This window comes from Etheostoma spectabile, unplaced genomic scaffold (assembly GCF_008692095.1).
Source record: "Etheostoma spectabile isolate EspeVRDwgs_2016 unplaced genomic scaffold, UIUC_Espe_1.0 scaffold00569472, whole genome shotgun sequence".
NCBI lineage: Eukaryota > Metazoa > Chordata > Actinopteri > Perciformes > Percidae > Etheostoma > Etheostoma spectabile.
In genome coordinates, this window is record NW_022605149.1 from 1 (window position 1) to 5,883 (window position 5,883).

The window sequence follows — 5,883 nt, forward strand, 5'->3', positions numbered from 1 at the left end:
TTTCAGACATGCTGCTTGTTTTAAATGCAACTCCAGTTGCGTCTCTGCCATCGGAGATTTTTATTTTTACTGTCCGCTGTCCCCCCCGCCCCCTCTCTCTCTGTGTCTCTTTCTTACTCACACACACCACACACACACACAACACAACACACCACACACACACACACACACATATACCTGGTGTCGAAATAAAAAAATAAAAAGAACCAAAACAAAAGTCACAATGATCATACAAAAATAAAAAGTTAAAAAAGAAAGTTATATTGAGTATGAAACTCTTGTTCATTACATTTTACTTCATATTGCAACCGCATGTGTTGTATTCATTGTTGCAAAACGTTCTGTATATAGTTTTTTGTTACCATGACAACACCATCGATCTGAAGCTCGATGCTGTCATGTAAATAGTTTTCAATCATCAATAATATAACAATTTTCTGATCAACACCCAATCAATTGCATGCTTAAATAACATACCGGTTAATAAATGCTATACTCATCAACTTTCTTTTTATTTATCATCACAAATCATTATGTCATCAACTTTCTTTTTGATTTATGCATATACACATCAACTTTCTTTGATATTAAGCATATACACATCAACTTTCTTTTAGATCATGCATATACTCATTACTTAATTTTTGATTTATTATCACCATTCATTATGTCATCATCACTTTTCATTATGTCATCATCACCATTCATTCTGACATCAACTTTCTTTTTCATTAATGCATGTACACATCACATTTATAGGTAGAAAGTTGCATATCTAATATAAAGTTGAATGGTCAGATATTACAATACTAATAGTCAGAGGAAATTACACCTGCATTAAGCGTACTGTCAATCAAAAAGTAATCAATCCTAGAATATGAATGATGCACCGGGGAAAAGAAAGATGATTTTTTTAATGGTGATTACGAGATCTCCATGGATCAACAAGACCATTCCGTCTCCTAAAATCAGAGAATGTTATAGACATAGCAGATTGAGTCAGATTTCGAGGATTAGAACGATCCAAGATTGGGTCAAAAACACAATTAGATCCCCACCGAAGATCAGCAGGTGTGTATTCAAGAAGGGAAGGTTACTCAGCAAACTGTTAGCGAATTCAACATCATCGAAGTTTTGGGCATTTTACATTTACAAACAAAACCCTCTTTTGTGAATAAGTACCAGCAACCTGAGTTTTCTGCCATTTTCTATCAGCAATAACATCAGTGGATGAGAACTGAACTTTTCTGCTAACTAAAATGGCGACTCCTCTAGCTTTTGAATTAAAATTTGAGTGGAAAACTTGAGCCACCCAAGGCAATGTAACCTACGGTGATCTTTGACGGCGAAGGTGAGTCTCCTGCAGAATACTATATCAGGAGTTTAAAACGTTTCAGTGTGCGCAAAAAAACCTTAGCTTATCTCTTAACAGGATTCCCCATACCTCTGATATTCACACTGATAAATCTGAGAGGTGGTGCCTGACCCAGCCAGGCTGGGATCTATAATGCCATTAACCATTTAAATAAAAAAATAACATAAAAAATGAAATGGTCATAGAGAGCCGGGGTGGAACACCACCCCCCCACCATACCCCCAAACACAATACACCCAAAGTCCCCATATAACCATAGAACAAAGGAGACGCGTTTTGTGTTTCCACAATAACCAAATTGTCCACAATAGCGTTGAACAACCCGGAGACCATGCAGCATAGACAAAGGTACGAGAGAAAAAAACTCCCGCCGATCTCACACTGTTTAACAGTATGCACATGAATATAGTAAAGCACGTAAAAATGCAAAATGACAATAATAGTAGGCCCTCAGTCCTGTACTATCAGATGGAGACATAAAATGAGGTAGTGCTGATCATATCTGAAGTACAAAATACAACAGATATATTATGTTAATCACATACAGTAAGATTGAAGGAAAAAAAAAATACCTGCTTTAAACAAACAGTGACACTAACCTAGTTAGTGTAGCAAGCCAAAAACCTGAAAATCTACTGTGAAAAAAATACTGAACATGTAGATAAATAGGCTGGTGAGTCCACAAACTAAGGAATAATAGAACAAAATCTGAAAGCTACTAGAGCTCACCCAGAAATCAAAGTTTTGACATAGTCGCTGGCTTCATCCGCAGAAACAAAGTCCTTCTCACACCGTTGTATGTGATGCGAAGTCGCGCTGATGAATCCGACATATCGAGCACCGACAATGCCACGAAGTTGGCGTCTGACCTCGTTGAAAGCAGCCCGGCCCGATCTATCTTGGCAGTGTGATCCGGGAAGAGTGAGACGTCAAGTCTCGACTTTAATCTGTCGGAGCTCTCTAGCGCGGCGCAGAATGTCAACACAGTCACTGTAACGATGAAATCTGCACACAATGGCTTGTGGACGATCACCAGGCTTGGGTTTGGGTTGGAGGGTCCGGTGGGACCTGTCCAAAAGCGGTCCTTTTCCAGACCCAACGCTTCCTTCAGTAAGGCGGCTACACATAACTGCACATATAATAACATTTCTTTTTGATTAATGCATATACATTCATTGTGTCATCATCACTATCATTATGTCATCATCCTATTCATTATGTCATCAACTTTTTTTATAGTTAATGCATAAACACATCAATTTTCTTTTTCATTATGCATAAACACATCAACTTTCTTTTTATTATATCATCACCATTCATTATGTCATCATTACTATTCATATGACATCAACTTTCTTTTATATTAATGCATATACACATCAACTTTCGTTTTTATTAATGCATATATATACAAATTCTTTATTAAAGCATATACACATCAACTTTCTTTTTAATAAATGCATATACACATCAAATTTCTTTATTAAAGCATATGCACATCAACTTCTTTTTAATAAATGCATATACATATCAACTTTCTTTTTATTATATCTCACTATTCATTATGTCATCATCACTATTCAATATGACATCAACTGTTTTATAGATTAATGCATAAACACATCATCAATTTTCTTTTTCATTCATTATGCATAACACATCAACTTCTTTTTATTATATCATCACCATTCATTATGTCATCATTACTATTCATTATGACATCAACTTTCTTTTATATTAATGCATACACACATCAACTTTCTTTTTATAAATGCATATACATATCAACTTTCTTTTTATATATCATCACTATTCATTATACATCAACTTTCTTTGATATTAATGCATACACACATCAATCAACTTTTCTTTTTGATTTATCATCACCATTCATTATGACATCAACTTTCTTTTTAATAAATGCATATACACATCAACTTTCTTTTAGATTTATTCATATACACATCACTTTCTTTTGATTATGCAGTGTGTTCATTTAAATATGGGTACACTTACATGTAGGGCTACGAGATTGCAATATAAGCCTATATATTAATATTAGGATTATACATAAGTTAAGGATGCATAAAATAAATAAACTTCAACTGGGATTTTTTGTTTTTTTTAAGGGATTTTTTTTTTCTAGCTCTGGAGGGAACTACTAGAATTGTGGCCCTTGTAAATTACAGAGTGTGGCTAGACCTACTCCAACTGTGAAGGGTCTCGAGATAACTCTTGATACTATATTGATACTATAAATTAAATTTAATTTAATTGAGTCAGTATGGACTTGGGGTGCAGCACGTAACAGGAGAAGGAGAAGTCATCAGTTGGGCCTGTGCCTCGAGGAATGGGGGTATTAATATGACTGGGAATCACAAGTCTTGTGAATAAGCAATGGTTGAGTTCACATAAAAGATAGTTGCAAGGTCTACCAAATGTTTGACTTTACAACCCGTAAACTGTTGGAACCTTGGTCCTTCCCTCAAATGTGAATTACAGATTGTCCAGTCCCTGGTCTTGATAAGCCGAGCAGAGTGGCGCAGTGGAAGCGTGCTGGGCCCATAACCCAGGGGTCGATGGATCGAAACCATCCTCTGCTAATTCCTATACTTTGTATCAGTATGAAGATTGTTACCATTTAATGTCTCCACCTGGTGAAGAATAAACTTAAAGCATTAAGTTTATTTCAACCATAAAAATGGAATCTTGTGTGCTCATACCTGCCGTAACACCCATAAAAACTGGAGCGTAATACAATTACTACACTACAGTGCTTGTTGTGCTTTCTGATAGTCTGAGGTATAAAAGAGAGAGCATACCGCTTAGTTTGTGTCACAGGAGTCTTAGGCCTAATCCCATTTCTTCCCCTTACCCCTACCCCTGGCCCTATCCCTAGCTTTTGCGCGTTCACGGGGGATCTAGTGTCGGTCCAATACGTATTACGGCCTAGGGGTAGGGGATCGATCAAGGGCTGTATAGCCTTGAAATCTAGTGTGGACGCGACCTCACTAGAAAACACACATCAACGATGGCTGCCGCATCGACCAGAGAGACACATAAATGTAAGTACTTTTGGTTTAAATAATTGATTAGAAGTTACGACAGTTTTGTTTTGTGGTCTATGCAGTCCTGTGCATGTGTACTTGCAACCATGTTCCTAACTGAAACTTTTTTTAAATCGGTAGCTTGCGCTAACGCTAATCGCTAACGCTAACGCTAATCGCTAACGCTAACGCTAATCGCTAACGCTAACGTTGATTTGCACAACAGTTCGCATTGTCTGCCTAGAATTGACTGTATACATCGCATATTTGCATGCATTATTAACGGTTCATGATACATTCGTTCTTATTTCCACGTTGTTAAAAATCAATAGCGTGCTGATAATGCAAGCATTGCTTAACATAGTACACTACTGCTTATGATTTTTGATACATGCTGTGCATTGCATTCACATCGAATGTTGCCAAGTATATAATAGTAGTATTTTGTTGTTCCAGTCCAGCCCTGCCATGTGCTTTGTCCTGGGGGGAGATGCACTTTTTAGCCATGTGCTTTGTTGGTGGGGGGGGAGACGTTAGCCAGCTGCTAGCTATGTGCTTTGTTGTAGGGAAGGTGAAACACAAAGTATATATATTGTTGATTTTCTGTACATTTACCGTGCTGTATCACACAGGGACGCCAGAGGAAATCAGGAAGCTCATCACTTTTCGGTCACAGAACGAACATCTATTTCTGAGGTCAAAATACGGCGCAAAGCAACAATGGGAGTGAGTCGTGAGTTTGTTGTAGCAATTCATTATTGTATTGGAACTGTTACTGCATTGTCATCATTTGTTATTCATTCCTGTAAATGTACATGTACATTTTGTTGTTTATGACGCAGGAAACTGATGAAAGACATGGGTTGTTTGAAAAGGTAACAGGCCAAAAAGCTTCCAAAAAGTGGGAAAACCTGAAGCAAAAATACAAGGTATGTGGTGTCCAGTTAAAGAAAAATAACAAACTACATCTTTGCTCTCAAAACAATAGAATGCTGATGCATACTGTATGGTTGTAGGCTTCATTGTAGTGTGTGGTGTGTCCCTCCAGGAATTAAGAACCCTAAAACAGGGTCCGGCACAGACAGTGGGAAGTGACCGCTGCAACGTGGCAGTTTTACGAAGATATGCACGAGGTGTTGGGTGCCAGGCTTCAATCGACCCTCCTGTGGTGGTGGCATCATTTCTGGATGAGCGTACGCCAAACCTCATGGTATGTTTGCAGTACATCTTGTGTTCTGAATTTCGAATCGCAGAATGTTAACATGTTATTGTATTGCTGTCTTTCTCTCTCGTGTGTGTACGTGTGTGTGTACAATTGTTCATTTGTGGAATGTAAATCAATATTATTTTGTTCCTTTAGGCGATTGAGGAGCCCTCATCCCCATCCTGCAGCTCTGCAGCCAGCAGTTCCCCACTGCCAAGTCCCTCCCCAGGGAAGAAAAGGAAGAGAATCCTATCCTG

At 37.9% G+C, this 5,883-nt stretch overlaps 1 long non-coding RNA gene across 1 annotated transcript; it reads left to right on the top strand.

Moving 5' to 3' along the window:
- The first annotated feature begins 5,318 nt into the window (after positions 1–5,318).
- LOC116685025 (uncharacterized) lies at positions 5,319–5,855 on the top strand. Its single transcript, XR_004330884.1, has 2 exons — positions 5,319–5,351; positions 5,783–5,855. It is a non-coding gene; the product is annotated as an uncharacterized LOC116685025 (long non-coding RNA).
- The last annotated feature ends 28 nt before the right edge of the window (positions 5,856–5,883 follow it).